At 32.8% G+C, this 7663-nt stretch overlaps 1 pseudogene; it reads right to left on the bottom strand.

Moving 5' to 3' along the window:
* Positions 1-5571: 5571 nt before the first annotated feature.
* On the bottom strand, positions 5572-6900 carry LOC149558110 (LRR receptor-like serine/threonine-protein kinase FEI 1; annotated as a pseudogene).
* Between the last annotated feature and the right edge of the window lie 763 nt (positions 6901-7663).

Genomic DNA, 7663 nt, shown 5'->3' with positions numbered 1-7663 from the left:
AATTAGAATATAATTTGTATTCTTTGTTTGGTGTGTGGAATAGGAATGGAGAATACGATTTCGTATTCTTATTTTTAGTTTCAAAATAAGCTTTTGTCCATTCCAAAAGAGCCTGTTTGGTTGCTGGAATACAACCGGAATAAGAATAGGAAATTAGAATATAGTTTGTTTTCTTTGTTTAGTACATGGAATAGGAATGAAAAATTGGATTTCGTGTTCCTATTTTAGCCCCAAAATGAGCTTTCGTCCATTCCAAAAAAATACTTGTAATTGGAATGGGCCATTTCCATTCCCAATTCAATTAATCCAAAATTTATAAATCGATCGGGTCCGGGCATGAAAATACTCCCGCTTATAAAAAAAATTCCCTGCATTTTACCCTTTCCTCGACATAAAACTCCCGCTCGCTATGAGAAGTTCGCAAAAAAATCTCGCTCAGTTTGAAGTTCATTGTCTTTAGAAGATTGTTTGCAAAAGATTTTGTTCATTTCCTCCTCCTACTCTGGCTCTTCCGCTCATTGACTCATCTGGCAGAGGTATGTCAAAAATAAGGTTTTCATGAGAACTGGTTTTTCACAATATGAGAATCTGTTTGGTTGGATTTTTTTAATTAATATGCTCCTTCGCAACACAATTTCAAACTCTAGTTCAGTTTGAAAGACTCAAACTCATAAAGATTGAAAGACAAAAAATCGTTATGAGTCGATAAGGGTCTCAGAGCTGCATTTTTTTTGTTTGTCAAATATGAGGTAGATTTGTTCATATGATTATTCGCTAGTCATAGAGCCATTTACTTTTCACAACATTTTATATTCTTTAATGTTGTTTATACATGAATAATAGGAGAAATATTTTGAAAGTCTTTCAGGGGAAATCACATACCCTTCTAAAATTCACTATTAATTATTAAATGGAATTCTTCCAAATTTGAATGCACTACTAGGTCTACCCTTTAATTATGCTTATGCTAAAAGTGGCTTCAAAATGACTGGATGCCCTTAAAAATATGGCGCCTCTTTGCTTCTATTAATGACTGCTTTAAAACAAATCAAACCTTGTTGTTTGTAATTAGATTTGGAAGAATTTCATAACGCCTTATCCACTTCAGGTACATACTTGATCTAATTTCACATGATTTCAGTGTCTTCTCAACATTTGAGTTGCTAATGTACTATCTGTAGCTTCATAAGGTCGATATGCTATGCTTAAAAGATGACACAACTCAACAGTTTTTTGAAACCAAACATAATGAAAATTATGGGTGTATTTGTAAGCAAGTGCAGGTATTGATGAGGCAATTTTTAGGAATTTGAGATGTGTTTGAATTGAAAATAAAATTTGAAAGATGGAAAACCATGATGATCGCATACTCCAGTAGCCTCATTTTTAATAGATTGTAAAAAAATTCCTTAGTATAAACAATATTAGGCTCGTTATCGATTTGGATAACTCTTGTTTATGTTGTTTAATAAGCCCATTTAGGATCGATCAAATGACTATGGATATTTACCTTTTGCCTCTTTTGGAGGTCCTTAAATGCTAAAGGGAATGATGTCCTATGTAGGCACTATCTTTCACGTGGGAATGACACAAGTCAACTTGCTCAGTATGCTGATAACCAGGGGATTAGGCTTCATATTATCTGTTATTTGTAATAAAGCATGGAACCTTGTAAGCCACTAGGCTAAACTTATTCTCTTTATTTATTTTACAATTTAGCATTTTCATTCATTTACACTTGTCGAAAACAAATTACTCTATATAGTGTTCTAACAATATTATAGTGGTTTTAGTACAGTAAATACCTACATATTATTGCAAGATTATTTGTAGATTCATATATTAACCCTTTGTATCTTAGATTATAAATTCATCGTTTTTAAAATTACCTTACACATTGGTGCAACTAGCACGGCATTGTTCCAATAGCCAAGTTGCTTTCTATGTATGAGAAGAGCAACAACCCCTCCAATGGATTCTCCATACAAGAACCTTGCTTTATTTTTGTACTCTTCTTTCTCTACCCATTATGTGTTTTCCATTAGCAGACATAATAGATTTGAAATCTTAGAATAATTGCGATAAAGAAAAGCTTTTAATAGTAGAAATACCAACAATGCTCTTAAAAGAAAGTTGCAAAGTCATCTATGAACTCTTGAAAACTTTTCACGTAACCATGCAAGCCACCAAACTTTCCATGCCCTTCATAATCTGTACCTAACACTACATATCCTGCCTTGGCAAGCCCCACAGTAGTGTCTGAAACAATGGAATTTTCTTAACATTTATAAATACTATTTAAACTTGATATTTGTTTTGAAATATAACTCTGTTGAAACCAGGATAATGGTGTTGGAAAGTGTGAAGGGGAAAAGATAAAATAGGACTTAAAATGGAAAAGCAATTGAGGCAAAACCAAAAAGTAGTACCTTCCATGTAAATGTTGCACTCCACACCATAGCCTACAATCACCAGATGAAGAAGAATAAACTTCAATATCACCCAATTCAGGGATTCAACTACTATTATGAAACCCAAAAACTAAAAAAATTAAGGCTCACCATGGTAGAGGCATATATGAGGCCACTAGAGTATTTGAAAATTTGAAAGATGGAGTATATGAATTTCTTTCTTTTAATTGTTGTCATTATGTATGACATTTAATGCATCTTTACCATCAAGTCTTATGGATTCATATTTTGTGGTCCTCTGATATGTATTTTCATTCATGAAAATGAGCTTCTACTATTTTATTTTAGGTTTTAGAAGAGGGTGAAAATAACATTTCCATGAATCTACTCTTTTTCACATTATTATTACTATAATATTCATGTTCTCCTATTAGGCAATAAATAAATAAATAAATATAAATATGTAATCAATACATACTTACCTTTATACAACATTTCAATAGTTTTGAGTAATCAATGTTTATATATTGTTTATATAGCTCTTAACAATAATATGATTCGTGTGACCTAATAGATCGATGTGTTTCCATTGTAGGTCATTCGAATGGATCTTATTGATGATATAGAAGTCCAAGGAGATATAGTTTGAAAGATCAAGGTCATGTGCATACTTGCTATTTTGCTTGCCAATCTTGCAGTATTAATAGTAGCATCTTTCCAAGAGGCTAGAAGAGATAGGCATAAGTGAAGAAGAGTTGCTTGTCCTTTTTATAAGTGCATTATCCATTCTAGTAACACAAATTGCCACGACCAAATACATGAGTAGAGTAGCCTTCTTTTGCTTGGCCAAAATTCTAAGACGAAAAGGGAGCATTCAAGATACGACAAACATATCACTGGAAGAACAACTAGTGATGTTCCTCCATAGCCTTGGCCACAATCTAAGGAATCAAAAGATTGGCCATAACTTTGGTCACTCAAGAGAGACAGTGAGTCGACAATTCCACAAGGTCTTAAAAGCTATAATAATACTTCATAACAATTATATTTTACCCTTTGTTGCAACCACTCCTCCAGAAATTGTTGGGAAGGACTGTTTTGATCCATATTTCAATGTAACTATGCTATTGGCATGTATTTCATTACTAGAGACTACACATAATAATTTGTATTTGATAATAATATTGATTATTATAGGATTGTATAGGTGCACTTGATGGAACTCATATTTCAGTTACCGTTGATGTGAACATGCAAGAAAAATATCGCAATAGAAAAGGTAATTTGTCACAGAATATTTTGGGCATATGTTCGTTTGACCACAAGTTTCAATACCTTCTTGGTGGTTGGGAAGGGTCTGTTGCAGATAGTCAGGTGCTTGCTTCAACTCTCCCTAGAGAAAATCCACTTGTGGTTCCCCCTGGTATATTAATTCATATTTAATATGATTATATTTAGATTAAACTAAATCAAAACTTTAATGCTCTATTTTTAAGTATAATTTTATTCTATTTGTGTAGGAAATTTCTATTTAGTTGATGTCGAGTACCCAAATGTACCGAGATTTCTCGCTACTTATCGATGTACACGTTACCACCTAAAAGATTTTTGCAAAGCAAACACAATTAGCAGTCCCCAAGAGTTATTTAACCACCGACACTCCTCTCTTAGGAATGTGATAGAGTGGACATTTGGTATTTTCAAGCAACGTTTTCCTATCCTGAAGCATGCAACATCCTATAGTATATCTACCCAAACAAAGATTGTTTTGGCATGTGGCATACTACACAACTTCATTATGATGGAGGATGGTCTTCCACCTGAAGTGAAAATTGAAGAGGATGATGATCGTGCTGGGATAAATGTGCCAATTCTTGAGACTTATGGGATGAATCAATGAGATAGAGATGACTGGGGGAGATTTAGAGATGAAATAGCCCAAAGGATGTGGGAAGATTTCAACTCTCAAACTTAGTTGTACCACAAAATATGAACATTTATTTGCACTTTGTAGTGAATAGGAATTGCACATTGTATTTTCAAGGATAATTTTACACTTCACTATTCCAGACTATCTGCTATATGCATTTTTTCAAGAGGTCTGTCAAGAAAGGATATATTGATATTGTCGAGGGATTTTACATACCCTAGTTTGCTAATTCCATTTATCCAATTAAGTTTAATACTGTAGCTATGGTCTTTGAAATATTGTTTATGATATATGATATTGTCGGGGGTTTTACAACATTCTGTCATACTATTGACAGACCACAAATATTGAAGGTCATTTAAATTCTATGAAAATCCATTTACATTTATGTAACAAAAAGACTACAGAAATTGAATCGCCACTATTGGCATATGACTTTTTCTGCCTTCCAATAGATATTAGTATGAAATTGAACTTCTTAAAATATATACTAGTTAGCAATAATATAAACTGTTAAGGTCTCGGTGAATTTCATCTTAGTTAAAGACTCATGGAAGTTTTTTTTTAAAATTTTCATATGTAGTAATAAAAGTATTTGATGTGAATTTTATCGTAGCTACAAGCACATGGAAGTTTTTTGGAGTGAATTTTACCTTAGCTACAGTCTCATGGAAGTTTATGAACTATGGTAAAAATTTCTCATATCATTTATGCTAAATATCAAGTGTTATCCATTCAGATGACAATCTCTTTTGCTAGATATTTCATTGTTGTTATTCTTATTTTTATTTTTAGTTCTCCTTCGTTTACTATAGTTGTTAGGATGATAAAGTTGAGTTCCCATCCAAACTTGTTAAACATTAGAACTTTGGAGTTTTCTATTAAAAAATGTTCACCCCTGGTATTCGACCCACTACCCAATGAGAAGAAATCTACAATAACAGTTCTAAATCTAGGGTAATTTTGTTTCTCAGATAATTAATGCTTCAAGCCTCCAAACAAAAAATTTGTATTAATGATCCAAAATAGAGGTACAAAAGTTCAAATCACTGCTAACAGGCAAAGCTATAGGCTTTGCCTTGATGTCAAACCACTTCATTGCATTTATAGATTTCCTCTGTACTGTTAGCTTTGAAGAACCACTATTATGTATATTTATAAATAGCACTACACAATAAATAGTATGTACAAATAGGGCAAAACAGATCAATTGAAGCCGCATAAAGTTAATCATTCAAAATTCGAATAATAAATGTCACTAAGACATGGAGACACGATCTCTACTTCAATCATCTGAACAACTTAATTTTTTGTAGGATGCTCTTTAGGAATGGGAGCTATACAACTCACCAGAATCTCCAAAATTGATTCCAAGCTTTCTTTAGAGCTGCAACGGCAGATTGGATCAACTATATATTGTAACCTATTCTCCCACAATAGTGTGTTCACCTGTAGAGACAATTTCAATATCAAACTCCAAAACAAAAAATACACAAACAATATTTTAATGTGTTGATAGGAGCACTTCTATAATGCCCTAGACAAGAAAAGACTCAAATTTATAATATACAAGAAAAAGGAAAAAGACTCACCCATCCTGCAACATTCAAGCCTTTGGTAACAAATGTTGGATATGTTGGTTGTTTTCCACTGAGCAACTTTAGCAGAACAACTCCAAAGCAGTATACATCAGATTTCTCTATCACTCGCCTGCTTTGGAGGTATTATATTTTATTTCACACATTAAGAAAATAGGTATATGAGAACCCTCATAAGATTATTGTGCGTAACTACACATGAATCCCATTGTGAAAAACTGATAGTCTTGAATTGCTTAAACCCTATGTACTCAGGAGTAAGAGAATTTATACCTGGAGCCATGTAACCAAAAGTGTCTGCTACTATAGTTGTCACATGTGATTGATCGTCTTCTAAGAGTTTTGCCAAACCAAAATCTGATACATGTGACTCCACATTCTCATCTAGTAATATATTGCTTGACTTAACATCATAATGAACAATAGGAGGGCAACAATCATGATGCAAATAAGCCAGACCTCTAGCTGCTCCAATTGTTATCTTTAATCGAGCATTCCAGTTTAGACATGTTTTTGTTTCTCGAGGTTCTGTCAATGTGGAGGTTATTTGAACAAGATAAGTATTAGAATGCTAACCATGTATTTAAACGAATGCTATTCATCAATCTATGGAATACCAACCATGGAGTAAACTATGTAAGCTTCATAGGGGCAAGTAGTCATATATAAGAAGTTTTTATGATGGAGAACTGCAATAACCTCACAAATTCACAAGGTTTCTATGCTTGATCCTTCTTAGAATCTCAAGCTCTCTTTCAAACAGTCAATCTGATCTTAAACCATCATTCTAAATTTTCTTGATTGCAAATGTATTATTGTCATCCACGAACAATTTGTAGACCATACCAAAGCCTCCCGAGCCAATGATATTAGCATCACTAAGCATCTCAATCCTTTTTGTAATATCTTGAGATGTATATGGTAGATCTCCATGGAACATAACAAGTTTAGCATCTGCCATATGGAACAAATGAGAGAAAATTATAGTCAAACAATCAATAGATTACTTATGAGCAGAAATGCAAATTCATGTTACTTATGCTCCCTTGAAAAGTTTATACCTATCTTTGAGTTTGACTATTTTTGACTGTTCCCATCTTATGACTGCCTCCATGTAGTCTACTAGAAATTTGCACCAAAGGTGATTATTTCTTATTGTTCCCATCTTGTAGTGGATTTCTCCTATATTCCATTAACTTTTAATGCTCTAATCAATTCTATTTTATTTCACATATAGATCGTCATGGGGAAATTATATAGCTTCAATTTTTTTCAATCTATTTTTGAATTTTAGAAAGTTTCAATGATTTTGAATCTATACAGTATTTTTACATGGATTTAATAGAACAATTATTCTTATTCTAAAAGTTTCTATTTTTCTAGGTTCATGTATGATAAAATTAATGTTACCCTAAGTGATCCATTATACTACAATACATTTTATATGGAAATCTCTATAAGTAATTTTCCAGACAATAGATAAAGGATTGTCTCTCATTTAGGCAAGCCACAATGGTTGTGAGTAGTATGAAGGGAAGCTTGAGTCTAAGTACTGCTGCAGTAGCAGAGCGGAAAATATGATAAGTAATGTTTTACGTTTTGTGTGTGTTTTAAATTTAAATGTTGTAATAATTTCCTATGATGTGGTGGCATAAATGGAGGAGTGAAATGATAAACTCTCCAATTATAGCCACTTAGGACCATGTGTGTTTGTTTTAGTGGAG

The sequence above is a fragment of the Cupressus sempervirens genome, chromosome 5, assembly GCF_028749045.1.
Source record: "Cupressus sempervirens isolate cs-2001-9-10 chromosome 5, ASM2874904v1, whole genome shotgun sequence".
NCBI classification, from domain to species: Eukaryota; Viridiplantae; Streptophyta; class Pinopsida; order Cupressales; family Cupressaceae; genus Cupressus; species Cupressus sempervirens.
Note: the sequence above shows the minus strand (reverse complement) of the source record. Positions and strands in the feature narration are given on the sequence as shown.